The 20,405-nt window shown below is 41.0% G+C and overlaps 1 protein-coding gene and 1 long non-coding RNA gene across 23 annotated transcripts in view; one reads left to right on the forward strand and one right to left on the reverse strand.

Annotated features, from left to right (window-relative positions):
- LIMCH1 (LIM and calponin homology domains 1) overlaps positions 1 to 20,405 on the forward strand; it is a 343,072-nt gene that overhangs the window by 74,663 nt on the left and 248,004 nt on the right. The gene's annotated exons all lie outside the window — the stretch shown is intronic.
- On the reverse strand, positions 349 to 18,696 carry LOC141410292 (uncharacterized). The gene is made up of 2 exons (XR_012434801.1): positions 18,487 to 18,696; positions 349 to 382 (listed from the first exon to the last, which is right to left on the reverse strand). It is a non-coding gene; the product is annotated as an uncharacterized lncRNA (long non-coding RNA).

Genomic DNA, 20,405 nt, shown 5'->3' on the forward strand with positions numbered 1-20,405 from the left:
CTTACTGCTCTATCACTGTGATTCCATTTTTTTGGGGGAAAACTGAATGTATATATAGTTTGTTTTTTATTTTTCTGATTGTTTTAATTACCTATTGCGGTGTAAGAAACCACTCCAAACTTAGTGGCTTAAAATAACAACAATTTATTGTTTCTTAAGTTTCCAGGAGTTGACTAGTTCAAATCTGTTCCATGGGTTGTTGGCTGTCCCTATGTTCAGTTGGTGCTGGGGCTGGGTCCAAGGAAGCAAGGAAGGTCCAAGACATCTTTTCTCACATGTCTGGTATCTCAGTGCTTCTCCATGTGGTCTCTCTACCTGGCAGGTTTGGGCACCCTCATAGCATGGTGGTCTCAGGGTAGTTGGACTTCCTCAGGTAGCTGGCCTTCAAGGAAAAGAAAGCAGAAGCTGTCACTCTTCTTAAGACCAAGCTTGAAAGTGGCAGCATGTTACTTCCACCATATCCTGTTGGTCAAAGGAAGCCCTAGAGTCAGTCCAGATTCAAGGGAAGTCAGGGAAATAGACCCCATTTCGGGAAGGGTGGAGTGGCATGTCCCTATAGGAGGAAATGAATTGGTGGCCCAAATTGCACAAGTACAGGGAGGACTGAGGGCAGAGGGGCTCATCCTGGCTGGTGGGAACACCAAGGGCAGAGGAGAGTTTTGTCCCACTTTCTGTTTAGGGTTCTGGGCAGACACTGCTATGTGAGTAACTTCATGCCAGCTTGGAAGGGGTACACTTCCAAGTGACATGAGAGGGCAAAATGGTGAGGTCAGGTGGAGGAGGCCCCAGGGCACTCACCAAGCCTCTCTCAGCTCCTGTGTGATGGTGGAAGTAGCCAGATTTTCTGGAATTCTTTCAAGGGAGGGCTCAGAAGGCAGCTGAGTTAAGAGGCAGTGGGCTTAGGCCAGGAACTGGGTGGAAAATGAGACCCAGAGCTGGCTGTGGCACCACTGGAGGCCAGCCAGTGGCGCTCTAAGGCCCTGGCCACCAGCTATAGACATCAGCTGCGGATGTCATTGGAATATCCAGGGTTGAAGAGCTAGCCAGTTTCACTCCCATGGTCACCAGGCCAGGCAGCAACCCAGACTAGCTGCTTTGCAGCAGAGGGCAGCTAGGATGTAGAGGACAACATGTGATTTGCATTCCCCTTCTCTCACATCACCATAATAATGGAGACACTCTCCCCTCTCCCCTTTCCCCTCTCCCCATACACCTGGTTACTGTCGGTTTTTGGGTTTTCTTTTTGAGACAGAGTCTCGCTTTGTCGCCCAGGCTGGAGTGCAGTGGTGTGATCTCGGCTCACTGTAACCTCTACCTCCCAAGTTCAAGAGATTCTCCTGCCTTGGCCTCCCGAGTAACTGGGATTACAGGCACCCGCCCCCATGCCTGGCTAATTTTTGTATTTTTAGTAGAGCCAGGGTTTTGCTATGTTGGCCAGGCTGCTCTTGGACTTCTGACCTCAGATGATCCGTCGGTCTTGGCCTCCCAAAGTGCTGGAATTACAGGTGTGAGCCACCATACCCGGCCCTGGATACTGTCCTGATGAACAGAAATCTGAGTGACTGAGCTTGTTGTCTAAAAAGACCAAACCTAAAGGAACTGTTTAATTTATTGCATAGGAGTAAATATTTGCCAGACTTTTCTGCAGTTGGGTCTCCCTTTTTCCGGTAGTCTGAATAAAGTCTTCCTATGGTTGTTCACATCCTAATCCTAAGAGCCTCTGGCTAGATTATCTTATATGGAAACAGAGACTTTGCAGATATGGTTAAATCAAGGATCTTGAGATGGGGAGATTATCTTTGGTTATCCCAGTGGACCCTGTGTTATCCCAGAAGTCCTTATAAGAGGGAGACTGGACATCAGAAGCAGAAAATGGAGAGATGATGATGGAACCAGGTATTGGAGCGATGCATTTCGACAATGGAAGAAGGGACCATGAGCAAAGGAAATCAGGTGGCCTCTAGAAGCTGGAAAGGGCATGGAAAACCTCCTGCTCCCCATGCCGAAGCCTCTAGAAGGAAGGCAGCCCTGCCAACACCTGGATATTAAATTTCCTACCCCCAGAACTGTAAGAGTCAATTTGTGTAGTTTTAAGCCACTAAACTTAATGTGGTAACTTGTTAGAGCAGCAACAGGAAACTAATACACCCTTCTTGTCCTAAACCAGTCACTTAGAAACACTGAAGCTACCATTTCTTTGCTCGTTTGAGTGCAGAATAAAGCGAATAAAGTTCTATTTTATTTTTTTCTCCCATTCATTTTCCTAGTAAGATATTATTTCTGACTATCTGATGAGCAAGAACATTGAGGGGTAGGGAGTGAAGTTCAGTAACTTTGCCCGGGTTGAATGGTTAATGATTGAGCAGGATTAATCTAAGCTACAGAGACACTGTCTGGGAATATCATGCAAGAGCAGGGTCTTATATAAAAATGTATTAAGTAGAAGTTTATATACAGAATAAAATCTTATTTCTGAAGTTCTATATTGTAGCAACTGATTGACATGATGATTCCTATAATAGAAATAATAAAACAATTGCCACTACATGACTCAAATTATCCACTCCTTCTTATTTTGAAGACTTCACTCAACTTCTCAAGAAATAACCAGTGTACTGTATTTGTTCCACTTTCAATGATATAGGCACTTTTCAGTTTATTGCTTTTGTAAAGTTTAGTTCTAATAAAGCTCATAGAGCCATAAGAAAATCTCTTTAAACCTTGTTTTTCTTTTAAAAGAATACATTTTGGGTTGTAAATTAGGAGGCCGGGAATTCTTCTTCCCTCTTTGGAGATGATAGTGGTGGTGGTTTGAACTGTCTCCTTACCTAGATCTAGGTACCTGGACTCCACAAGTGTTCACTTTTTGCACTTCTCCATCTGTGTAGAGATGGCATGACATTTGTCTGAACATGAGTGTACCTCCAGTTTACCTCTCCTTAAGCTTTTCTGACCTAGAGAAGTGAGCAGTTGCCCCCACTGGAGGACTAGGGTTGCAGACTTACTTAGGGCCTGCTCATGGGTCTGGGGCTTTAAAAAATAATGTCCATATGTTGGGGACAGCTTGTATTAAGAATAATCTTTGTGAGCCAGTTAATGCTGTGAGAGATTTTTTCCTAATATTGTCATTGTGCTATTTGCAGCACAAGTTCCAACAAAACAGCTTTTCCATTTTATCGTCGGGATTGTAGAGGCAGCATGTAAAGTAATTAAAATAATGGCACCAGGGCAATCTGTGTGAGAGATGCTGTCAGGACTGGAAATGGAATGCAGAAATTTCCAAATTTCTGTGCGTACTCTTTGGTCCTTCCCAAGGAACCTTCACATGTGTTTCAGTCCTTGTGGAGGATGGGAAACTACGATTTTGTCAACGTCTGGGTATATATTGGAAGTGTGGAGCTGGTTGGAAAAAAAAATTGACGAAGGAGATATAAAGCAGAAAATTACGGTAAAAACACATGGTTTTTGTCTGGTCTTTTGTATTTCCTATGTGAAAGGTGAATCCTTGAATCTGAAAATGAAAGCCATCTCCAATGTCTCCTAGGTAATACGTCAAATACTGTCATGGACCTCGGATCCCTTTCATTATACTCTTTGTTATTTCTGAATGTGAGCTTGACACACAAATCTTCTTTTAAGAAGGCTTTCCAGAAGGCCTACTGTAGCTGTGTGCATGCTTTAAAATAAAAGTAAATCCCTTTCTCACTTAAACAAAACAAAACAAAACACCAACCTATTTGTGTCCATGAAAAATATCTTTGCATGTCTAGACAGTAGTGCTGATCAGCTGCCTTTTGTAAGGAAGGAATACAGAAAAACTATTATTCTCCCCAGAAACCTTGTAAGGTCCTATGTGACCCAAGTGACCTCTCACTCAACTAGTGAAACAGGAGCCAGAAGTGTGCAAGGAGCCTGAGCTGGAGCTTGATGCTGATGTTATAAATCAGCCTTGGCATTACTGAGCTTTCCTGTTTTTAGCCAGTAGTCCTTGGGGACTGTTGCTGATTGAGGGTGAAAAAAATTTCGGAACCATTGTAAGTGGTGACACTGACATATCATTAGGCTTCTACCCAGATGGCATTTGTAACAGATAGAAAGGAAACTGTAATGGAATTAACTTAAAGAGGAAAGAATTAAAGCACAATTTTACAGGCATACATAGCATAGGAAGGATCAAAAGGGAACTTTTATTTGCTCTCTGCTTTTGCTAGATACTGAGATTGGTGTGTTGTAGGTGGACTTCACGACAATGAGGAAAGGTTTTTGTTTTTCATTTACAGAGTGGCCAGAGTGGCCAGGAGGGTCCTATGCTGGCCAGTTGAAGTTATCTGTGTTTACCTCTCTGTTCCATGTAAATTCAGTTTCTTCCCTCTTCTTCTCCTGGGCATCTTCTTCTTTTTTTTTTTTTTTTTTGCTTATGACTGTAAGTCATTAAAGCAGTTCCCGAAAACTGTCCTTAGGTCTTTAGCTGTTGTTGGATGCAGTTGAGAATTTTTTGCTTTCACAATGGCCCAAAGTAAATTGTCATATGTGGTTTAAGTCTGGACCCTGCAGTGACCACTGGATGATCATATCCATATCCAGTCCATGATACACTGAATTTGTTACCAAAATATCTTCTAGATGGAATATGAGAAAGTGCTGGGGGCATTCATTGTTTTATTGCAGGGTAGCTGTTTTCCCCAAACAGCTACCTTTCTTTTTTTTTCATACGGCTGTGGAATAAACCACATCCAAAGTATTTTCAAGTATGTGATTGACCCTTGTATTGAACAGATATTAAAACTGAACATTTCATGGCATGAGGAAGCTGCTCATTGAACAGAGTTGTACCCTCCTTCATCCATATCTGCACAGATGAGAGAATGCATGTTCAGAGAAGTAAAGGAACTTGTTTGGGCCACATCGTCAGGCGAGTAGTGGAGCACAGACTCGTACCTGGTCCTGTGTGATTACAGTGCTTGTGCCTTTTAATTTTTCTTTTCTTTTCTTTTTTTTGTTTTTGACAGTCTTGCTGTGTTGCCCAGGCTGGACATAATCTCTGCTCACTGCAACCTCCATTTCCCGGGTTCAAGCGATTCTTCTGCCTCAGCCTCCTGAGCAACTGAGATTACAGGCACCCGCCACCACACCCAGCTATTTTTGTATTTTTAGTAGAGACAGGGTTTCACTATGTTGGCCAGGCTGGTCTTGAACTCCTGGCCTCAAGCGATCTGCCCACCTCAGCCTCCCAAAGTGCTGGGATTACCAGCATGAGCCACTGCGACTGGCTGGCTTGTGCCTTTTTATTACAGAGCTTCTCAGATTTCTGCAGTGAAGGACTATTTTTGTTTATTTGTTTTGCTTTTGTTTTTTTTTTAATTTCCAATCCACTGTAATACAGGGCTGATTGCACAGGATCAGCATGCTGCTTGCATCACATGCACCTCGCCCAGGCCAGCTGGCCAACACCTAAACAGATTTACATCTCGCTCAGCAAGATGAGTCCTGCCATCACATGGCTTGGATGTGGTGTTGATGGCCAGACTGCTATAAATGTGGATTCTCAATCCTGTAATGTACAATGCCATGGACCAGTAGTGATAAATTCACAGATCATGCTTGAAGTAATACTGCTTTGGTTTAAGGGTGGGGGGAGCATCTGTCAGGGAAAAGCCAGACTCCTTTGACTAAAGAGAAACATTGGGAGCGCCGTTGGGAGGCTAGGAATAGAATACGTGGAAGATGTACCCTTCAGCATGCAGATGTTGTGGTTTCTTATTCTCTCCAGGACAAACTTGAATTCCACCAAGTCATGCTCTGATTCAGTACATGCAGATTTTTGTTCTCAAGTCAGATGGGGACATAATTGCAGTGTCCACTGTAGGAAAAACACCAAGCGATTTCTAATACCTACAACAAGCAAAATTTACGTGGTGGAAAGGGGTTCAAAGAGGGGACCAGTGCCGTGGCTCATGCCTGTAATCTCACTTTGGAAGGCCAAGGTGCATGGATCGCTTGAGCCCAGGAGTTTGAGACCACCCTGGGCAACATGGTGAAACCCCCATCTCTACAAAAAAAATAAAGGAATTAGTTGGGTGTGGTGGTGTGTGCCTGTCGTCTCAGCTCAGGAAGCTGAAGTTGGAGGATTGCGTGAGCCCGGGAGGTCAAGGCTACAGTGAGTTGTGATTATGCCATTGCACTGCAGCCTGGATGACAGAGCAAGGTGCTGTCTCATTAAAAAAAAAAAAAAAAAAAAAAAAGAATTAAAAAATTTTTTTAAAAAAGGGGGCTGGGTGCAGTGTCTCACGCCTGTAATCCCAGCACTTTGGGAGGCTGAAGTGGTCAGATCACGAGGTCAGGAGTTAGAGAACAGCGTGGCTAACATGGTGAAACCCCGTCTCTACTAAAGATACAAAAAAATGAGCTGGGCATGGTAGTGCATGCCTATAATCCCAGCTACTCCAGAGGCTGAGGCAGGAGAATCATTTGAACCCAGGAGGTGGAAGTTGCAGTGAGCCGAGATCGTGCCATTGTACTCCAGCCTGGGCAACAGGGCGAAACTCCATCTCAAAAAAAAAAAAAAAAACAACAACAAAAAAAACAAAACGGAGGAGGGCAACATCCTTGCATGAGTTTCTCCAGAAAACTTTATTAATTAACTTGGTGATTTGTTCAGGTTCCTTACTGAGCATCTCCTGTACACTAGGCACTTTGCTTGATGCTTCATGATTAAGGTAGTGTTCCTATACTTTGTAGTTTACACCTGCTGGAGGAAAGGAAGTAACAAGAAAACATTTTAAAAATTATTAAATAAACTTGAGCATTAATTTTATTAGTTTCCCCTCTGTAATTAACAAATTTAAAGAAAATATTGTTTAATGCTTAGTTATATCTTTTTTAGGTGATTAAGTAGGGTCTTCATAGTAATTTTATTTTTTAAGGTCTTTAATCAGGAAACTGGTATCTAACTAAAACAATGTTTCCATGGGAAAATCACATCCTACAGAAATATTTTTGACTTCAATGCTTTCCTCAAGAATAAAACCTGTCAGAAGTGTGAAAACTGCCTGTACTTAGCAGAGCAATTTGTTATGTGAACCAGTATTGGTAAATGTCCCTAAATGGTGCCACTGGGTTTCTTTGGCCTGAGATATAATAATCTCCTAGAATTTTATGTTCTATAAAATACAGAAAAAATACCATGGTCTATTATTTATTTATTTTTTTGAGATAGCGTCTTACTCTGGCACCCTGGCTGGAGGGCAGTGGCACAATCTTGGCTTACTGCAACCTCCACCTCTTGGTTTAAGCGATTCTCCTGCCTCAGCCTCCCAAGTAGCCAGGACTACAGGCACACACCACCACGCCCAGCTAATTTTTGTATTTTTAGTAGAGATGTGGTTTTGCCATGTTGGCCAACCCGAACTCGAACTCCTGACCTCAGGTGATCCACCCGCCTCTGCCTCTCCAAAGTGCTGGGATTATAGGTATAAGCCACTGTACCTGGCCCATGGTCTGTTATTGATAATATAGCAGACCTATTTCTATGGTGACTAAATATAACAGAAATTAATGATGTTCTTAAAAACTTTTAAAATGATACTGGATATGAATATGTGGCAGAATAAGAAGTTTGGTCTTAAGTCTTTGATTGTGATTGTTCACAGATTCTTTTCCTTCATGTTCGATTTTACTTCTCTTTCATAGTGTGGAGATCTCTTTCCCTTGGTGTTGCATTTGTAGGTATGAACGACATGAACCCCTCTTCCCAACATTTTACTGTGAAAAGTCAAAGATGCCATGTATTGCTAGGGATTTTTAATTCAGCTTCTGTCTCGAGTAGAAATTAATTTACTAGGAGAAGATGTAGAAATCCTGGTTTTATAGTCATCAATGAAAAGTGAAATTTGCTTGTGTTTTACAGTGAAAAATGAAAACCAAAAAGCTTCTTTATAATTTAAATCTATTAGCAATGTTTTAAGCAAAGATCTAATTAATGTATTTTTAAAAATATTGGTATTTGTCTTAGTTTCCTTGGCCAATCCTCTTTCTTATTGTCCTGTTTCTGAGTTTCTGTAAAGAAAGACTTAAAAACTTAGGGCATGCTTTCTCTCCAATCGGTCATTTTTTTTCCCTTTGGTAAAGACACCATTGTGCCTTGGTTTTAATATGAGGAAAAATGAAGGTGGGAGTGGAATTTGCATTAAGTATTTGGAGTTTTTCTTCCTCCCCACCCTCAACATCTAAAATATGCATGGGATTTGGAAAACAAATTAGAAATAGGATCTTTCACAGATATTTTAAAAATGCATTTCTAAATGGTGGGGAGTTCTGATGTCTGAATAGTGCCATTTCATTTAGGAGCTTAGGTTGCAAAGTTGTATCTAATACTCGTTTTCTTTTTCTTGGTTTTTATTTTAACTTCTTAAAGATTGAAAGTCTTTTTAAGAAATTGATATTAAATATCCACTTTGCTAATATAAAGTAGTTTGCTAGTATAAACTAATAATGGTATAAGCAATTTTAATTTTATAGGTTTTTGCTGCTGCTGTTTGTTTTTGATGTGGGATATCTGCTAAGGAAATAGAGAGTAATTGGACTCAGAAATGGTTTTGCTTCTTTGTCTCTCTCTGTCCCTAAACTCTTGTGTTAGTGGGAACATGGAGACCACAAGAGCTGTGATTCTTTCTCTTAGACATTAATTTTAAAATAGCCTGGGTGTGGTAGCTCATGTCTGTAATCCCAGCAATTTGGGAGGCTGAGGTGGGCAGATCGCTTGAGCTCAGGAGTTCAAGACCAGTCTGGGCAACATGGGGAAACCGCATCTCTACAAAAAATACAAAAATTAGCCAGGCATGGTGGTGTGCACCTGTAGTTTCAGCTACTTGGGAGGCTGAGGCGGGAGGATTACTTGAACCTGGGAGGTTGAGGCTGCAGTGAGCCATGATCATGTTACTGCCTTCCAGTCTGGGCAACAGAGCCAGACCCTGTCTCAAAAATAAATAAATTAAAAAAAAAATAAAAAAGGACAGATGGACTGGTACAAACCATCAAAGACACATTTTACAAAAGACACAAGTTTGGCCACTTAGCATCAGCGTCTATTCTTGCCCACTTTTGTATGCATGCTTAGCATATTCCCCAGCACACACATGGCTCAAATATGTATTCGTGGAGCAAATGGATGAAGGAATTAATTGGGTGTATAACCAACTAGTTAACCAACTAGCTGATTTCACGATAGTTGAGAACTCATCTGTGTGGGTTACCATTGTGGATTGAATTGACCTGCATTTTCAAACAGGTACTCTCTCTTCATTTTGGTTGATTGTATTGACAAAGAAAGACTCTGTAACACTCAGAAATCTAAATATAGCTCCACGCAGATGCACACTTGTTATAAGAATGCAGTATGGAAATTAACTATGGATTGAATTTTAATCATTTAAACTGCACACATCTCCTACCCCTTCCTCCCTCTATTGTATCACATGTAATTACATTATTATACATCAATCATTTAACTGGGGTAAACAATAATTTCTGGAAAACTAAGATGTTTAATTTGAAGAAACGAATTGCTAAGTAAATGAAAGGGAAACATACAAATGTACTGGGTGATTCTTTTGTGTAGCTGTTTAGCAATTCAGGAAGTGACTTAAACTTTGCCTGCCAATGTTAGATGCTAGATTGTTATCAAAGGAAGGGTCCTATCATTTTTCATATGTGTTTAGTTAGAGATTTGTTTAAATGGAAACATAAGCTAGCAAGCAATGGTTTCACTTTTGGGAAATGATTTCCCTCGTAAAAGCTTCATGTCTCATGCTCTAAGGTAAAGAGAAAAAAAAAATCATATTGGATGTTTTTTTTCTTTCTGCTCTGGGAAGTGCATCAAATGTAACCAACACACTGAATTCAGACCACCTGTGAGATTCCAAATTGCTTTTCCTGAATCATTGTTGAATTAAATAAAAACATTTGATTATGGTACTTAAAGCAAATCAAGGAATATTCAGATGAATCAGTGGATAAACACATTTAATAGTAGTATGGACTTTGCTCTTATTGCAGATGGATTATTATCCAATGAAACCATTCTTCTTTCATGTTGTAAATCTTTCCAGATTTCAGGAAGCCAGGGCAGCTGTATTTTTTTAAACCTTCACATGTGATCCAAAAGTACCATTTCTTAGGAGAAACGAAGATCTGTTAATTTACAGTATTTGTAAGCAACGGCTAAACTCTTTTCTGTAAACATTGGAAATACACCTGGTGAAGGAAAGCTTTTCTGCCAGATAAAATGGAATGTTCTCAGTTAACCAAGGGAGCAGCTTGGATGAGAGAGGCCCATGGAACAAGTGCTGCTGAGCGTCTGATTCCAGTCTGTGAAGGATGTGAGGGAATTTGCCTGGCCTCAGGGCTAGAGAACTATTAATATAAGCAACTCAGCAATTTCTGTCTATATTGCTCACTTTGTCTTGATGTCTTGAGGAATATGCTAACTTAAAACTCATAGACTTAAGGAAAGGCAAGCTGGCTAGACTTAACTCAAACTGAATCATAGAAGAGGCTACATCTGTCAGAGAAAACTCTGTGATCATGGACAGTGCAGATATTCCTATCTGGATGGGTATTGTCGGCGGGACTGAAGAGAGCTGAAATGTGTGCAAGACATGGCTCAGAGATTGAAGAGCGCTTCCAATTTCTGTGACTCTGAATGGTTCCAAAAATGTAGAGATTCATTTGGTTTGAGTTTATGTTCTGGCAGGTAGTCTTTGTACAAAATTCTATTTTTGCTACTCCTAAACAGCTTTTTGGTGACTTTTCAGTCATGTTACATATGACTGAAATATATGTATGTGTGTATATGTGTGTGTGTGTGTGTGTGTGTGTGTGTGTGTGTGTGTGTGTGTGTGTGTGTATAGTACAGGGCATAGAATAAGTTTATTAATGTTTCATTGAGAACGTAAGACTGAAATACAACTACAGAATGTTGAGGAAAATCAATATTAATATATGAGTTTGATCTTAAGGGTAGGTCAGTGGACCTTGAACTATTTGGTTGGTGTCAGGCCGTGCCTGTGGTGTCTCTTCATTGGCCAGCACAATGGCGTCTTTGTCTGGGAATCTCTATTCTCTACCTCTCATTAGGGTGGTCAACATATCACAGCGGCCTTTCCCTTCCCAAATAACTGTGAGAACAAAAGTGCCAACACAAGCATAAGCCCTTGCCAAGTACAACAGCATGAGGTTCCATCAGGCCTAAAGAGGGACATCCTGAGAACCCTCAGTGCCCTCTGAATTGGTCATCACAGCAATGGGATTTTCAGTCTTGCTCAACATTGGGGATTTGAATAGCTCTTAGGATAATCTCTTCTCTAGTGGTTAAGGATATAGTCCCCATAAAAGAAATCTGCTTGTGGGTAATATTTTGCCAAAATCTGACCATCCACAGTCTGATGTGATGACCAGGCCACCAGACTGAGATTAAAGAGCTGAGCTATTTATTGACAAAGGCACCAACTTCTTCTAGCTCAGCATCTTGCTCAATAACCACTGTGTGCTTTTGTAGGCGCATGAAGAGAATATTCAACATTTTCCTATTCTTTTTTTTTTTTTTTTTTGAGATGGAGTCTCGCTCTGTCACCCAGGCTGGAGTGCAGTGGCACAATCTCGGCTCACTGTAACCTCCACCTCCCAGGTTCAAGGAATTCTCCTGCCTCAGCCTCCTGAGTGGCTGGAACTACAGGCGCGCACTGCCATGCCCAGCTAATTTTTGTATTTTTAGTAGAGACAGAGTTTCACCATGTTGTCCAGGATGGTCTTGATCTCCTGACCTCATGATATACCCACCTCAGCCTCCCAAAGTGCTGGGATTACAGGTGTGAACCACTGTACCTGACCCCCATTCTTTATTAAACTTATAGGAAGCCTATTTATATCTCAAGCCTCTGACTGACAACAGTTGATTGATTGTCTGTGAAAGGTGAACTTTTACCATTCTATGTTCCCAAGCTTTACTTAGGCAGAAAGCCATTGCCATCTTCTGAGACGAACTCCTGTAATGTAACCATAAAGCAGGAAGGATCATAGGCACCTGTGGAATTGTCCTCAAATTTTTTGGCAATGAAAATCGCAACTGAAGCACTGCTAATATTTTCAAGAAAAACAGTAAAAATGGATTGTTACAATTAGTTCCTCCAATTAAGTATTCAAGAAAAGCATAGAAGTATGTGAAGGTTTCCTTATCTGTTTATCCAGTGACCTGTACCTTTCCACGATACTTTCAAATGGAATTTATTTAGCCTAAAAATGGAAATTAATTTTGCACTGATGGCCTGAGATTAGAGTTTCTGTGCATTCTGGAGATGAGGGTAGCTACTGACCTTTCTATCTTGCTTTATTATCTGTTGGTCTTGGCAGTACCTTTCTCTTCCAGGATGCATTCCCAGAACGGTTCAGTGAAACAAATGCTCTTTGGAGGACTTTGGCTCTTTGTGGCTGAGATAAATATATGTCAACTTAAAGTGGGTTTTATTTTCCTCTGTGAATGAGTTCCTAGAGAATTGCAATTGTGGAAAGAACTGAAAGCTCAAATAGAATGAAGTTTCCCTAAAGAATTACAGTTTGAAGCCTCAGTACATTGAGTAATTGTGCTACAATAGGTACTTCTGGTCAAAGGGTTTGAGGATTGCTGTCAGTCTGTTTTCAAAACTGAAGATGAGGAGAATGATTCTCAACTGCAGGTTCAATGGGAACATCGTGGGGAGAAAAGCCTATTCTGCTAGTCATTGGTTTTTGAAGCACAGATGGGGCCTGTGAGATTTGGGTGGCATGATGAGGGGAGGGGAGTAAGGGGTGATGCAGCGGGGTATAGGGGGTTTAGACTCACCTTCCTAGTTGTGTTGCAGTGTTGAAACCTCTGAGTCTATTAGTGTCCTACAGAAGTGTTTGTTAAAATAGATCAAAGACTAAATTTCTAACCATTAGGGAAGAGAAAGGCATTCTCAGAGATTCACAAATATACGTAGTTAATGGAACCATAACTTTTAGAAGTCAGTGTTCATAGGACAGATGGGAATAGCTGGAATGAAGTGAGCTTTGAATGCTGATTGCTTTATTTTTATACTAGCTAATGAGTGAATGTGCCACACATCCTCTAACCTTTCTGGAATGGTGAACAAATGGACAGATGTGCTGAGTAAGTGTTGGAAGACGACTACATGAACCCTTAGGCAATTAGAAGGAATTTAAAGAAATAAACCATGTATTTACGATTAAACCAGGAAAAGCCTGTATATAAATCCAATTGGTAACACTTTATATAAAGATCAATGATAAAAATCCTTAATATTTTTCATGATCTTTCGAAGTTTCTTTGAAGGTGGTAAGTGGCCTCAGAAATTTGAATTATCATGAAAGGAAAAGGAAGAGTGACTTAAGGATGTGTATGTGTGTGATTCCAAGTTAAAGATTCTGGCACAGATCAGTGTCATGGAGACATTAGAGACGAATTTGAAGGTTAAATTTATTCATTGGGCCAGGTGTGCTGACTCATGCCTGTCTGTAACTCCTGCACTTTGGGAGGCTGAGGCGGGTGGATCACTTGAGCCCAGGAGTTTGACACCAACCTGGGCAACAAAACATGGTGAAACCCTGTCTCTACACAAAATATAAAAAATTAGCTGGGCATAGTGGCGTGTGCCTGTAGTCCTAGTTACTTGGGAGGCTTATGTGGGAAAATCACCTGAGCCCAGGAGGTTGAGGCTGCAGTGAGCTGAGATGGCCGCTAACTGTACCACTCCAGCCTGAGTGATAGAGTGAGACCCTGTCTCAACAATGAACAAACAGTGCTTCCAAAACCCAACAACAAATAAATTTATTCATTGCGTTTCAAGAGGAGCGAGTGTTTTGAGAAAAGACTACGAGGACTTTTGGCAAGTTGAGTTAAATACTGATATCTGCTTCTTTAACAGGATCACCATTCTTGTCTATATCTGGAAAGAAGACAAACCTTGGGCAGCAAAATGCTGTTTTTATTATTAATGCAGTGATGTCAATCCAAACTAGATGACTATGATTCATGGAATCTTCAAGGAAAACCAAGTACTCTTTTTTAATAAAGTAATGGAGCTGGGAATCGCACATCTGCTCTTAAAAATCTGTTTTTCATAATACAGAACATATGTTAATCGTCACATCTTTTATTAAACTGAAGGAAAATTCTTGTTGAGTAGATTAATTCTGGATCCTGAAAATGCGGGACCATAGAGACGAGCATATCGAGACAAATGTCTGTCTGTCTTACCAACTTAACTCTAGAACAGTGATTTTCACACTGCTGGATGTGACCCTTACAAGGGTAATGAAATCAAGCTAGTGGGTTGGGAGTAGCATTTTTTTTGTTGTTGTTTTTGAGACAGGGTCTCCCTCTGTCGCCCAGGCTGGAGTGCAGTGGCGTGATTTCCGCTGACCGCAACCTCTGCCTCCTGGGTTCAAGAGATTCTCCTGCCTCAGCCTGCCGAGTAGCTGGGATTACAGGCATGCCGCACCATGCCCAGCTAATTTTTGTATTTTTAGTAGAGACAGGGTTTTGCCATGTCTGCCAGGCTGGTCTCAAACTCCTGACTTCAGGTGATCTGCCTGCCTTGGCCTCCCAAAGTGCTGTGATTACAGGAGTGAGCCACCACGCCCAGCCTGAGAGTAGCATTTTTAAAAAGTGAAATGGAGTAAAAAATGCAGAGTACATTGAATGTAGGAGGTTTTGGGAGCTTTTGCATTATTGTTTTCTCTTGTGTGTCTACACAGAGGTGTCTACAGTCATGATGTAGGAGGTACCTTTCCTGTATTTCTTCTAGAGCTCCAGGTTCGCTTTAGGTTGGCTGGACCAGCAAAATCCCACCCCTAATTGGAGAGGTCAGGCCGACTGGTTGAGGCTAGGGTGATGTCTGATAGAGAGGGCTCGAAGACTCAAACACAGCTTTTGAGTCTCTGATTCTGCAGTTACATTATACCTGCAGGTTCAGCTGCCTGAGCTTGTCTGTTTCCTCACAGATATTTATCATAGTGCTCTCTCCTTGACCTGCACTGACCCAAGAATCAGAAGCAGTATGTCAGTGCGTAAGGAAGCATAATTCATTAATTCTTTTTTTTTTTAAGATTTTTTTGGTAACAGTTTTATTGAGAAATAATTCATATACCACACAATTTATCAATTTAAAGTGTGCAAATCATGCTTTTCAGTATATTCACAGAACTGTGCAACCATCACCCACATCAATTTTAGATTATTTTTATGACTTCAGAAGGAGACCTTGTAGCCTTTAGTTATCATTTCCCAACCTTTTCTTTCTTGGGTTGAGGTTGCAGCCTCAGCGGATGCCTTGAGAGAAAAGATGAACTTCGGCATCTATAGGCTGATATGGTGATCTCCACACTTTATTTATTAACTCTTCAGTAAAAAAGTTTTTGAGCATGTACCCCCAATTTACGTAGATAGAAGTACATTTGTTAACTTCTATTTCAGGCTTTAAAAAAAAGAAAAAACATCTGTAAATGATATATGCCACTGTACTAATATAATATTATATTATCAAACACACAGAGTTCAGCACTTAGTAAAAAAAAAAAAGCTGGTATTTGCTCCACACGCCCCTGTGACTCAGCCTCTGTGGGCCTCCCTCCCATTTTGATGGCCTTCAGTTAGCATGTGCAGGCCCAGTTTGGTCTGGGCTCAGCTGACCCCTGGACCTCTCTCTCATCCCCTGGTACCCTCCCAACCCAGTCCTTGCTCTCTGGCCTTGCAGAACTCCAGACAGTGCTCCCAGATGCTGGCTTTTCTCTCCCGATACCACCCCACTATCTTGACTTTCTCTCTACGTGGAATGTTCTCCCTGTCCCCGTCTTTCTGGCTAACTTGGTCTAATTCACACAGCATATGCCCAGGTTTACCTCTTCTGCTAGTTTTCCTTACTCTCTGAAGCCCAGGTAGATGGACCTACCTCCTTTTCCCCTTAACAGCTATACCTGTTTATTTTAACAATATATTTATTTGTTTGTATCCAATTTTAGGCCCCAGGGATTGGACTTGTACATTGCTTATATTTTCTCCCCCACCTTCTCTCTCTCTTACTTTCTTATTACAGCAGTGTTGACAAGTATATTCTCCCATATACATGAATCTTTGCACTTTCCCGCATGTCTTCCTAGGGATAGATTCCTAGAATGTCGATGCCACTTTTTGGTCATAGTTTTAAAAAATCCAGAAAAATGGGTTGAGACCAGATTGTGAAGTGACTCGAATCTCAGATCTCCAAACATTAAAGCTTACTGATTGGGCACTAATCACATGAGTGTGCTAGAGCTGCTGAAACAAACTACCACCAAGTGGGTGGCTGGAACAACAGGATTTATCATCTCAGCAGTTCTGGAGGCTGGAAGTCCAAAAGCAGAGTGTTGGCGGGGTTTGTTCCTTCCAAGGACTGTGGGGAAGGATCTATGCCAGGCCTCTCGGCCTTCTTCATGTTCACCTGATATTTTCCCCGTATGCCTGCCTGTGTCCCCAGATTCCCCCTTTATGATGGTACCAGTCACATTGGATTAGAGGCCCACCTTACTCCAGTGTGACCTCATTGTAGCCTAGCTAATTACATCTGTAATGACCCCATTACAGATAAGGTCACATTCTGAAGGTACTGGGGGTTACGACTTCATATGAGTTTGCGGAGTGGCACACAATTCAATCCATGACATTGATTGACACAAAATTGAAGTTACATATTATTAGGGAGATTTGCTACATTTATAATGTCGAATCTTCCTAATTAGGAACAAGATATATTTCTCTTTTTAAGATTTATTTATATTTATTTTATTAAGTCAATTTTATAGATTTATTGAGTTTGGGGCCTTAGAAAGAATATTTGTAAAATGGGATCAGACCAGGAAGAGTATGGTTAAGCCACATTAGAGAAGTAAGAGAATGGAATGGGGTGACTGGCATGTAGTTGGCACTCCATGAGTGTCTGTGGAGTAAATTTACTGCATGAGTAGAGGGAATCAAAGGTAAAGAACATTTAATTTTGCAACATAAAAGTTGTAGGAGATGATGGCCAGGTGTGGTGGCTCACGCCTGTAATCCCAGCACTTTCGGAGGCTGAGGCGGGCGGATCACTTGAGGTCAGGAGTTCAAGACGAGCCTGGCCAATGTGGTGAAATCCCATCTGTACTGAAAATACAAAAATTAACTGGGTTTCGGTGGTGGGCACCTGTAGTCCCAGCTACTCTGGAGGCTGAGGCAGGAGAATTGCTTGAACCAGGGAGGCAGAAGTTGCAGTGAGCTGAGATCATACCACTTCACTCTAACCTGGGCCATAGAGCAAGACTCTCTCTCTCTCTCTCAAAAAAAAAAAAAAAAAAAAAAAAAAAAAAAGTTGTAGGGGATGTTGCTGTACAGTTTGGGTACTTACATGTTTGAATTTGTCTAAGATTGTCCTTTATCAGGACAGATTTTCTCAATTTGATAATTCCCTTTGTGTGTATGAGTCATCATAGAGAAAGTATAGAAGCTGAAATACTATTACGAGAAAAAGAATGCATAAAATAAACTCATTACTACCAAGATCTCCTTTTCCTTCTTTAGTCTTTAGAAATACAGATGATTGAAAATTTACATGACGTGGAAAAAATAAGAAACACCCTAAAAAGGTAATTATTTTATTTTTATTTATTTATTTTTTGAGATGGAGTTTCACTCTTGTTGCCCAGGTTGGAGTGCAATGGCACGATTTCGGCTCACCGCAACCTCCGCCTCCCGGATTCAAGCTGTTCTCCTGCCTCAGCCTCCTGAGTAGCTGAGATTACAGGCATGTGCCACCACGCCCGGCTAATTTTTTTTTGTATTTTTAGTAGAAATGGGTTTTCTCCATGTTGGTCAGGCTGGTCTCGAACTCCTGACCTCAGGTACTCTGCCTGCCTCGGCCTCCCAAAGTGCTAGATTACAGGCGTGAGCCACAGTGCCCAGCCTGAAAGGGTAATTCTTTTAAAACACTTTTATTTTTATGGTTGAAAGAAGGCTCACAGATCCCCCGTCCTGCTATACTCTGTTGCATTTCCAATTCTTGAGAGTCTTTTCCTCCCCCAGGGCCTCTCCTCTCTCTCTTCTCCCCCATTGAGTGCTGGTTCAGGAATATTTGAGGATTGGCCTACTGTGCAAACACTCAGCATTGCGTCTTTCATCTCAAATCCTACAACTGAAAGCAGAAACATTTTACGTTTGAAAGAATGGGAAACCTTTGCAGTTCACAGATCTGCAGTTCCTGGTTTCAAACACTTGCCTTGATGTTTGTTACCTCATTATAGTCCTCAGTTAAAACCTCTACCTTCAGGGTAGCACTGTGAGCACTGTGTGTTCAATTATTGCATTCTTTCCTTTTCTTTCATCTTTTTTATTCTGCACAAAATTTCATCCCTTTAGCTAAGCTCCCACCTGCCGCATCTTCTTACCTTTTTTCCAGATATCTCCATGCTGGGAAGCCTCTGCCAGTTGGACTTGTTTCTCAGGGGAGGCTTCATTCACCACTTTGCCTCCTCATAAGCCCTAGGCACGCTTTCTGGATAAATTCTTTCTTCTTTTCTTTTCAGGATCAAACAACTCAGCCCCCACTTGGCTCTTCCCCTAGGCTCCAGCTCTAGTCCGTAGAGCCTCTCCCCACTGCCTTCCAATACAGAAAGAATTGACAAAAAGGCAAAAGCATGTTTTGCTACTATGGCAACCATGCCCAGCCACATCTTTCCCTTTTGAAGTTCCTTCGTTATTTTATTTATGTAAAGTTGTCGAATAAAGCTGAGCTTCATGCTTTTAACCATTTCCAGCCCTCGTTTGAAGACTTGGCCTTATTTCCTTTCATAAGCCTTTATTATAGCTGTTTGGTACATGAATTTCTTCATCACGGATACCTAGAATATTTTCCATCAATGGCCCCTAGAGCACTTCATCGTCTCTGGATGTACAAGTCCCTGTGTGAGAGGTGGTGCCTCAGCTTGTCATGCACTCCCAGTTTGAAAATATCGTTTGTCAGATTTGTGGGTGATGAATTGGCTGTAAATCTGAAATAGGGTGGTATCTTTAAAAGTGTGGACTTACATGTGATAACTCACTTTGGGATATGAAGTGAAATGTCTCTACTCCTAACAATGGTTGACTTACAAACAGCTTTCAGGAATTGCTTTGATTCGTATTATTAGTATGAATGAAGTTATTCAGAAGATATAGGGCAACACATAATTGTGTACAGGGGATGGAGAGAAGGACACAGATCTCTTCTAATGACATGATTAGGGAATTTGAGGTCACTTCTTTGGGGTGTCCACTGAAGCGAGAATTGTAATGTCTTTATACGGACAGAGTAGATTAATAGACACTGGAGACTACAAAAGGTGGGCGGGTGGGAGGGGGTGAGGGTTGAAAAATTACCTATTAGGTACAACGTTTACTGTTCCAGTGATGGGTACACTAAAAGCCTAGACTTCACTGCTATGCAGTATATGCATGTTACAAACCTGTACTTGTATACCCTAAATATATAAAAATAAGAAATTTAAAAGAAAGAATCTTATAACACTTTTAAGGTCATGTCATAGGATTCTCAAGTCCCTTTTATGACTTTTACTCCAAGTAGACTTTTCACTCTTCTTTAAATATCTCCAGGGTCTGAGATGATCCCCCTTTTTCGGGGATCACATTTCATCTTTGGCTGTCTCCTAGTAAGATAACTTTTTCTGAGTGAGCCTGTCTTTCTAAGGTCTGTCATTGCGTTAGCTTATTCCTGGGTTTTCAACCATTTAAATTCCTCAGGCAGTATGCAGACATTTGCACTTGTTTTTATGCAGCTGGAAGAAACAGGGGAAAGGAATGATGTGTCCAGGCAAAGCCATGGCAGCATACATCCAAGTAATGCTGAGATAAAATGGTGACTTGTTGACTCACTCAACAGACATTTACTTATATAACTTGTGGGGCATAGTGCTGGATGCTGAGTACTTACGGATAGTTGGTGTTTTCTGGCTTGAAGAACTTCCTTCCAGGGAAGGAAGTATGTATAATATATATTAGATGCTCACTCTATAACCCTCCCCAATTCCATTCTGTTTCCCTATTTAGAAGCAACCACTAGCCTAAATTTGGTTTTTGTCATTCCCATTCATGCTTTTATATTTTTACTACATATATATGTATCCATAAACTATATATAAAATTATTTTGCATGTTTTTGAACTTTATAGAAATTACACACTGATTATGTAATCCTGCAACCTGCTTTCTATGCCTCTGAGATTTACCCATGTAATTCTCGTTTATAATTTTTCCTACAAGTTTTATTGTGTGAAAATAATATTATATATTCATGTCATCACCTGTTAAT

The sequence above is a fragment of the Macaca fascicularis genome, chromosome 5, assembly GCF_037993035.2.
Source record: "Macaca fascicularis isolate 582-1 chromosome 5, T2T-MFA8v1.1".
Taxonomy (NCBI): domain Eukaryota; kingdom Metazoa; phylum Chordata; class Mammalia; order Primates; family Cercopithecidae; genus Macaca; species Macaca fascicularis.